Here is a 10,532-nt window from a genome sequence, read left to right on the forward strand (position 1 = left end):
TGTTGAAATGTGACCCTGGATGAGAGTGAACAGTGAAATAAACACACTATGGGCTAAAACGACATAAGCTCGTTGTAGCTTTTAACTTGCTGCATGTGCATAGCCTCACTTTGCATTAAGCACCGCCATAATGGCGCTCTAGTCGAAAACAACATGCGCTCATTCTTGCTTTTAACATCGTGCATTTGTGCTGTTTGATTGCACGCAGTCGGACGGGTATATTTAAAATGTTTGATTGCTGCGTGTTATAATGGCGCTCTAGTCGACAACAACATGCGCTCATTCTTGCTTTTAACATCGTGCATCTGTGCTGTTTGATTGCACGCAGTCGGACGGGTATATTTAAAATGTTTGATTGCTGCGTGTTATAATGGCGCTCTATTCGACAACAACATGCGCTCATTCTTGCTTTTAACATCGTGCATCTGTGCTGTTTGCACGCAGTCGGACGGGTATATTTAAAATGTTTGATTGATGCGTGTTATAATGGCGCTCTAGTCGAAAACAACATGCACTCATTCTTGCTTTTAACATCGTGCATCTGTTATTTAAAATGTTTGATTGCTGCTGATTGCTGCGTGTTATAATGGCGCTCTAGTCGAAAACAACATGCACTCATTCTTGCTTTTAACATCGTGCATCTGTGCTGTTTGATTGCACGCAGTCGGACGGGTATATTTAAAATGTTTGATTGCTGCGTGTTATAATGGCGCTCTAGTCGAAAACAACATGCACTCATTCTTGCTTTTAACATCGTGCATCTGTGCTGTTTGATTGCACGCAGTCGGACGGGTATATTTAAAATGTTTGATTGCGTCGTGTTATAATGGCGCTCTAGTCGAAAAAAACATGCACTCATTCTTGCTTTTAACATCATGCATCTGTTATCGTGTTCAGAACAACCACACTCTAGTCTAAGACGAGAAACACGGGAAACGAAAGTGAAAGAACGATCACACCAAGAAAGAAACATTGTCGGTTAAGGCAAGCTCACACAAAGAAAAAAGAAACATTGTAAAAGAAACTGGAGGCTGAAGGCAAAAAGCTCGTGCACGCAGCTCAATCCAGCCAAGGATAAGCTCGTGACAGTTTCGTGTCCCTCATTCCCCCGTGTCAGGTAGCTATAAGTCTCCAGCCTGGACGCATCCTTCGGATGCTATTTCCAGGCGAGACCTAATAAAAAAGGGGATGATGGACGGAGTGTTTGAGCAAAACAAACACTCACCCCCAGTCAACTGATCTGGGTTTAATCCATCACCATTCTTTAGCTCACTCAGCCACCCCAGTTCAGACATGGCCATATGCAAATCAGTTTGACCCTGTGCCTCATGGGAACAGTCCAGTCCAAACTGCCAAGCTATGTCTTCCCTGGACCGGAAACAAGCATCCTGGGACCGGTTTCGGAATCATAATCCTCATCAGCCGGGCTATCTTGAATCCAGTGGCCAAGTGAGCAAGGGACTCACGTCTGAGCATACCCAGCCAACTTAGGGCGAACAAAGCGATACAAAAGGGGATGATGGAAGGAGCATTTGAGCAAATCAAACACTCAACCCCAGTCAACTGATCTGGGTTTAATCCATCACCATTCTTTAGCTCACTCAGCCACCCCAGTTCAGACATGGCCAAATGCAAATCAGTCTGACCCTGTGCCTCATGGGAACAGTCCAGCCCGAACTGCCAAGCCATGTCTTCCCTGGACCGGAAACAAGAGTCCTGGGACCGGTTTCGGATTCATAATCCTCATCAGCCAGGCTATCTTGAATCCAGTGGCCAAGTGAGCAAGGGACTCACGTCTGAGCATACCCTGCCAACTTAGGGCGAACAAAGCGATACAAAAGGGGATGATAGACGGTGCGTTTGAGCAAATCAAACACTCACCCCCAGTCAACTGATCTGGGTTTAATCCATCACCATTCTTTAGATCACTCAGCCTCCCCATTTCAGACATGGTCATATGCAAATCAGTCTGACCCTGTGCCTCATGGGAACTGTCCAGCCCGAACTGCCAAGCCATGTCTACCCTGGACCGGAAACAAGCATCCTGGGACCGGTTTCGGATTCATAATCCTCATCAGCCAGGCTATCTTGAATCCAGTGGCCAAGTGAGCAAGGGACTCACGTCTGAGCATACCCTGCCAATTTAGGGCGAACAAAGCGATACAAAAGGGGATGATGGACGGAGCGTTTAAGCAAATCAAACACTCACCCCCGTCAACTGATCTGGGTTTAATCTCTCACCATTCTACAGCTCACTCAGCCACCCCAGTTCAGACATGGCCATATGCAAATCAGTCTGACCCTGTGCCTCATGGGAACAGTCCAGCCCGAACTGCCAAGCCATGTCTTTTCTGGACCGGAAACAAGCACCCTGGGACGGGTTTCGGATTCATAATCCTCATCAGCCAGGCTATCTTGAATCCAGTGGCCAAGTGAGCAAGGGACTCACGTCTGATCATACCCTGCCAACTTAAGGCGAACAAAGCGATACAAAAGGGGATGATGGACGGAGCGTTTGAGCAATTCAAACACTCACCCCCAGTCAACTGATCTGGGTTTAATCCATCACCATTCTTTAGCTCACTCAGCCACCCCAGTTCAGACATGGCCAGATGCAAATCAGTCTGACCCTGTGCCTCATGGGAACAGTCCAGCCCGAACTGCCAAGCCATGTCTTCCCTGGACCGGAAACAAGCATCCTGGGTCCGGTTTCGAATTCATAATCCTCATCAGCCAGGCTATCTTGAATCCAATGACCAAGTAAGCAAGGGACTCACGTCTGAGCATACCCTGCCAACTTAGGGTGAACAAAGCGATACAAAAGGGGATGATGGACGGAGCATTTGAGCAAATCAAACACTCACCCCCAGTCAACTGATCTGGGTTTAATCCATCACCATTCTTTAGATCACTCAGCCACCCTAGTTCATACATGGCCATATGCAAATCAGTCTGACCCTGTGCCTCATGGGAACAGTCCAGCCCGAACTGCCAAGCCATGTCTTTTCTGGACCGGAAACAAGCACCCTGGGACGGGTTTCGGATTCATAATCCTCATCAGCCAGGCTATCTTGAATCCAGTGGCCAAGTGAGCAAGGGACTCACGTCTGATCATACCCTGCCAACTTAAGGCGAACAAAGCGATACAAAAGGGGATGATGGACGGAGCGTTTGAGCAATTCAAACACTCACCCCCAGTCAACTGATCTGGGTTTAATCCATCACCATTCTTTAGCTCACTCAGCCACCCCAGTTCAGACATGGCCAGATGCAAATCAGTCTGACCCTGTGCCTCATGGGAACAGTCCAGCCCGAACTGCCAAGCCATGTCTTCCCTGGACCGGAAACAAGCATCCTGGGTCCGGTTTCGAATTCATAATCCTCATCAGCCAGGCTATCTTGAATCCAATGACCAAGTAAGCAAGGGACTCACGTCTGAGCATACCCTGCCAACTTAGGGTGAACAAAGCGATACAAAAGGGGATGATGGACGGAGCATTTGAGCAAATCAAACACTCACCCCCAGTCAACTGATCTGGGTTTAATCCATCACCATTCTTTAGATCACTCAGCCACCCTAGTTCATACATGGCCATATGCAAATCAGTCTGACCCTGTGCCTCGTGGGAACAGTCCAGCCCGAATTGCCGAGCCATGTCTTCCCTGGACCGGAAACAAGCGTCCTGGGACCGGTTTCGAATTCATAATCCTCATCAGCCAGGCTATCTTGAATCCAGTGGCCAAGTGAGCAAGGGACTCACGTCTGAGCATACCCTGCTAACTTAGGGCGAACAAAGCGAAACAAAAGGGGATGATGGACGAAGCATTTGAGCAAATCAAACACTCACCCCCAGTCAACTAATCTGGGTTTAATCCATCACCATTCTTTAGCTCACTCAGCCACCCCAGTTCAGACATGGCCATATGCAAATCAGTCTGACCCTGTGCCTCATGGGAACAGTCCAGCCCGAACTGCCAAGCCATGTCTTCCCTGGACCGGAAACAAGCATCCTGGGGCCGGTTTCGGATTCATAATCCTCATCAGCCAGGCTGTCTTGAATCCAGTGGCCAAGTGAGCAAGGGACTCACGTCTGAGAATACCCTGCCAATTTAGGGCGAACAAAGCGATACAAAAGGGGATGATGGTCGGAGCGTTTGAGAAAATCAAACACTCACCCCCAGTCAAGTTATCTGGGTTTAATCCATCACCATTCTTTAGCTCACTCAGCCACCCCAGTCGAGACATGGCCATATGCAAATCAGTCTGACCCTGTGCCTCATGGGAACTGTCCCGCACGAACTGCCAAGCCATGTCTTCCGTGGACCGGAAACAACCATCCTGGGACCGGTTTCGGATTCATAATCCTCATCACCTAGGCTATCTTGAATCCAGTGACCAAGTAAGCAAGGGACTCACGTCTGAGCATACCCTGCCAACTTAGGGCGAACAAAGCGATACAAAAGGGGATGATGGACGGAGCATTTGAGCAAATCAAACACTTACCCCCAGTCAACTGATCTGGGTTTAATCCATCACCATTCTTTAGATCACTCAGCCACCCTAGTTCAGACATGGCCATATGCAAATCAGTCTGACCCTGTGCCTCGTGGGAACAGTCAAGCCCGAACTGCCAAGCCATGTCTTCCCTGGACCGGAAACAAGCGTCCTGGGACCGGTTTTGAATTCATAATCCTCATCAGCCAGGCTATCTTGAATACAGTGGCCAAGTGAGCAAGGGACTCACGTCTGAGCATACCCTGCCAACTTAGGGCGAACAAAGCGAAACAATAAGGGGATGATGGACGGAGCGTTTGAGCAAATCAAACACTCACCCCAGTCAACTGATCTGGGTTTAATCCATCATCATTCTTTAGCTCACTCAGCCACCACATTTCAGACATGGCCATATGCAAATCAGTCTGACCCTGTGCCTCATGGGAACAGTCCAGCCCGAATTGCCAAGCCATGTCTTCCCTGGACCGGAAACAAGCGTCCTGGGACCGGTTTCAAATTCATAATCCTCATCAGCTAGGCTATCTTGAATACAGTGGCCAAGTGAGCAAGGGACTCACGTCTGAGCATACCCTGCCAACTTAGGGCGAACAAAGCGATACAAAAGGGGATGATGGACGGAGCATTTGAGCAAATCAAACACTCACCCCAGTCAACTGATCTGGGTTTAATCCATCACCATTCTTTAGCTCACTCAGCCACCCCGGTTCAGACATGTCCATATGCAAATCAGTCTGACCCTGTGCCTCATGGGAACAGTCCAGCCCGAACTGCCAAGCCACGTCTTCCCTGGACCGGAAACAAGCATCCTGGGACCGGTTTCTGATTCATAATCCTCATCAGCCAGACTGTCTTGAATCCAGTGGCCAAGTGAGCAAGGGACTCACGTCTGAGCATAACCAGCCAACTTAGGGCGAACAAAGTGATACAAAAGGGAATGATGGTCGGAGCAATTGAGCAAATCAAACACTCACCCCCAGTCAACTTTTTTGTTTTTGTTTGGTAGACCTTTATTGCACATTACACATATACACAGCGGAGTGCCTACAACCCACTGATAGGGCCGGCCGCAATCAGTTTACCAGCTGAGACAGACGAGTCCAGGAACATAAACACTAGGCAAGTATGACAGCCTAGTAAGGCACAATTAGTGAAGGCACAACAAATGTTCATAGTAGGAATGTACAAAGTACACCATAAGACTACGGCTGCAGCGCCCTGATGGAATCTCGGTCTATTTTACATTTTAAAGAACCAAACTTGTGCAAAAAGAAAACCCCGTCCACCCCCAACCCCCCCGATCCTGGTTGCTGTGAGTAGTCCAAACCTATTAAGTACAGTGTCCATAACGTTATCACCTCTGAAGTGGCCGGTGCGCATTAGCCAGGGCAGGCAACACTGATAGGCCTATGCAAAGTGAAGCAAACTACAGCAATCACTCGTTCAAGCAGTAAATCTCATTTTCCAGGTGCGGTGCATGCGGGGTCTCAAGGCACTTCCATAGTTCAGCGATATCGTGCAGGGCAGACGGCATAGTCTCCTCCAATCAACACTCATTCTGGTGCAGCACCCCCCTCAGATAGGGCATCATTCACACTCCCCTCGCTATCAGTGTCATCTAGGGAGAGCATATAGAGCGTGAAGGGGGTCCATATATCCCGTGGTCCTGCCTTTTCCGGGAGCCCCTCATAGTAACAATTTAGTTGATCTCTACAATAAGCTATGTCAGTCAGCCACATTCGCACATCAGGCGCTCTCCTCCCTCCCCAACTCATAGCCACTCTCCATTTGGCCAGCTGGAGCGCCAACACAACAAATCTTCTAGACTTTGCAGATATTCCAGAAGCGATTCCCAGGAGGCAAAGTCGCACATCCAGCGCCACCTCGGTCTATGTTATGGCAGTAAGCGTCCCTGACACCGCCTTCCAAAACTCATACACTCGTGAGCAGCCCCAGGCCAGGTGCACAAAGTCAGCGTCATCCTCTCCGCATCGAACACATTGGGCAGATTCCCGTAGGCCAAATCTTACCAGCTGAACCGGCGTGTAATACCACTGATGCACATATTTATAATGCAGAAGCCGAAAATTACCATTGATCATGTACCCCCCTGTCATAGCACAGCATTCAGTCCACTCGTCATCACTCAATGGTTCTGGGAGACTCCTATCCCATCTGGCTCTAGCCAAGACTGCGCCCCCTCCCTCATCTTCTTGTGCCGCACGATACAGCTTGGATAGCAGCTTAGACCTATCTTTGGCAGTATAAAGCAACTGTAAAGCCCCAAGTGCCAACGGCTCCTCCGGGTATGTGGGATACAGATCATGCACCGCAGCCCGAAGCCTAACATATATGAAGGTAGACATAGTGGCGTTAGAGGAGCGGGCCGTCATGGCCTGCAGGGAAAGAAACGAAGCACCAGGGAAAAGGTCCCCCATAGTCTGGAGTCCAGCCTCCCTCAGAACCTGCAACCCCCCTATCTCACCAGACACCGAAATGCCTGAGTGATATAGCAGCGGCATAGCTGGTGCATATAATGGCAGCCTGGACGCCCGCCTGCCCAATTCCTCCCAGGCTGCCGCCGTGATCCGTACAGTGTCTATCTCCCCTTTCTCGAACACCGAATGGTCATTAACAATCATGGCTCTCAGGGGATGTGGCAGAACAGCACTCGCCTCCAGGGCCACATGCGGCGTATACGGCGGAGCACACAGCCAGTAGATCGCAAAATGCGCCTGCGCACAGAGATAGTAAAGCTTCATATCCGGTACAGCAAACCCCCCCAGTTCGTACGGTTTGGTCAGCACCTCCCACGTCACTCGTGGCTTCTTACCTGCCCAGACAAGAGATATCAGTAATGACCGCAGCCTGGCAAAAAAATGCGATTTCAGTGGGACCGGTATGTTGACAAAAAGATAAAGAAATTTTGGGAGAACCACCATCTTAATCAAGGACACTCGGTCCGCCAGTGTCAGAGGGAGACAGGTCCACCGTGCCACCTGGTCCTCTAACTTAGAGACGGCGACACCATAATTAGCCCGCACAATCTCTTGAGAGTCTGTGCACCCAGACGCCAAGGTATCGAACTGACTCAGTTGCCCATTCTAGGGGAAATTCTAACGGGATCTGGTGCGTAATATCTGTAAGGGGCAGTACGACAGATTTATCCCAGTTAATGGTCAATCCAGAATGGCGACCGAATTTAATGAATTCTCGGAGGATGTTCTCTAGGTGGAGTGCTGGTTCACGAACATAGAGGACCATGTCGTCGGCATACATTGACACTGCCAAGGATCTAAGAGGGAATTTTAGCGCCGCGTCCGCATACCTCTGCCGCAAAATACAGGCCAGTGGTTCCAGCATGATTGCAAAAAGTAGGGGCGAGAGCGGGCATCCCTGCCTCGTCACCCGCACTCTCGCTGTGGGTGCAGTATACAAGAGCGCAATCAGCGAAGTAAAGAAAAAGGGAACCCCCATCCGGTGTAGAACAGCCAACATATATTTCCAAGCCACTGAATCAAAGGCCTTGGCAGCATCAAGCATGACCGCCGCCGCAGCCAGTTCCGGTTTGAGCAGGTGAAGCTCAGCAAATAAAGCCCTCAAATTATGCGTAGTCGATCTGAGAGGGACAAACCCCGATTGATCCGGCAGCACCATGATCGGGAGGAGAAATCGCAATCTCGTGGCCAGAACTTTAGCAATGATTTTAACATCGGTGTTCATAAGTGAGAGGGGGCAATACGAGTCGCATTTATTTGGGGGCTTCCCCGGTTTAGGCAAGGCCACCAGCAGTGCCTCCCGCATTGTCGCCGGTAGGCGGCCGCATTCAAACGCCTCCTCCAAGATCATCGCCAGCTGCGGTATCAGCAAATCCGCATACTCTTTATAAAATTCGGAGGACAAACCATCCGTGCCAGGCGCCTAAACACTAGGCAAGTATGACAGCCTAGTAAGGCACAACTCGTGAAGGCACAACAAATGTTCATAGTAGGAATGTACAAAGTACACCATAAGACTACGGCCGCAGCGCCCTGATGGAATCTCGGTCTATTTTACATTTTAAAGAACCAAACTTGTGCAAAAAGAAAACCCCGTCCACCCCCAACCCCCCCGATCCTGGTTGCTGTGAGTAGTCCAAACCTATTAAGTACAGTGTCCATAACGTTATCACCTCTGAAGTGGCCGGTGCGCATTAGCCAGGGCAGGCAACACTGATAGGCCTATGCAAAGTGAAGCAAACTACAGCAATCACTCGTTCAAGCAGTAAATCTCATTTTCCAGGTGCGGCGCATGCGGGGTCTCAAGGCACTTCCATAGTTCAGCGATATCGTGCAGGGCAGACGGCATAGTCTCCTCCAATCAACACTCATTCTGGTGCAGCACCCCCCTCAGATAGGGCATCATTCACACTCCCCTCGCTATCAGTGTCATCTAGGGAGAGCATATAGAGCGTGAAGGGGGTCCATATATCCCGTGGTCCTGCCTTTTCCGGGAGCCCCTCATAGTAACAATTTAGTTGATCTCTACAATAAGCTATGTCAGTCAGCCACATTCGCACATCAGGCGCTCTCCTCCCTCCCCAACTCATAGCCACTCTCCGTTTGGCCAGCTGGAGCGCCAACACAACAAATCTTCTAGACTTTGCAGATATTCCAGAAGCGATTCCCAGGAGGCAAAGTCGCACATCCAGCGCCACCTCGGTCTATGTTATGGCAGTAAGCGTCCCTGACACCGCCTTCCAAAACTCATACACTCGTGAGCAGCCCCAGGCCAGGTGCACAAAGTCAGCGTCATCCTCTCCGCATCGAACACATTGGGCAGATTCCCGTAGGCCAAATCTTACCAGCTGAACCGGCGTGTAATACCACTGATGCACATATTTATAATGCAGAAGCCGAAAATTACCATTGATCATGTACCCCCCTGTCATAGCACAGCATTCAGTCCACTCGTCATCACTCAATGGTTCTGGGAGACTCCTATCCCATCTGGCTCTAGCCAAGACTGCGCCCCCTCCCTCATCTTCTTGTGCCGCACGATACAGCTTGGATAGCAGCTTAGACCTATCTTTGGCAGTATAAAGCAACTGTAAAGCCCCAAGTGCCAACGGCTCCTCCGGGTATGTGGGATACAGATCATGCACCGCAGCCCGAAGCCTAACATATATGAAGGTAGACATAGTGGCGTTAGAGGAGCGGGCCGTCATGGCCTGCAGGGAAAGAAACGAAGCACCAGGGAAAAGGTCCCCCATAGTCTGGAGTCCAGCCTCCCTCAGAACCTGCAACCCCCCTATCTCACCAGACACCGAAATGCATGAGTGATATAGCAGCGGCATAGCTGGTGCATATAATGGCAGCCTGGACGCCCGCCTGCCCAATTCCTCCCAGGCTGCCGCCGTGATCTGTACAGTGTCTATCTCCCCTTTCTCGAACACCGAATGGTCATTAACAATCATGGCTCTCAGGGGATGTGGCAGAACAGCACTCGCCTCCAGGGCCACATGCGGCGTATACGGCGGAGCACACAGCCAGTAGATCGCAAAATGCGCCTGCGCACAGAGATAGTAAAGCTTCATATCCGGTACAGCAAACCCCCCCAGTTCGTACGGTTTGGTCAGCACCTCCCACGTCACTCATGGCTTCTTACCTGCCCAGAAAAGAGATATCAGTAATGACCGCAGCCTGGCAAAAAAATGCGATTTCAGTGGGACCGGTATGTTGACATAAAGATAAAGAAATTTTGGGAGAACCACCATCTTAATCAAGGACACTCGGTCCGCCAGTGTCAGAGGGAGACAGGTCCACCGTGCCACCTGGTCCTCTAACTTAGAGACGGCGACACCATAATTAGCCCGCACAATCTCTTGAGAGTCTGTGCACCCAGACGCCAAGGTATCGAACTGACTCAGTTGCCCATTCTAGGGGAAATTCTAACGGGATCTGGTGCGTAATATCTGTAAGGGGCAGTACGACAGATTTATCCCAGTTAATGGTCAATCCAGAATGGCGACCGAATTTAA

The sequence above is a fragment of the Lissotriton vulgaris genome, chromosome 5 (assembly GCF_964263255.1).
Source record: "Lissotriton vulgaris chromosome 5, aLisVul1.2, whole genome shotgun sequence".
In the NCBI taxonomy this organism is placed as follows: domain Eukaryota; kingdom Metazoa; phylum Chordata; class Amphibia; order Caudata; family Salamandridae; genus Lissotriton; species Lissotriton vulgaris.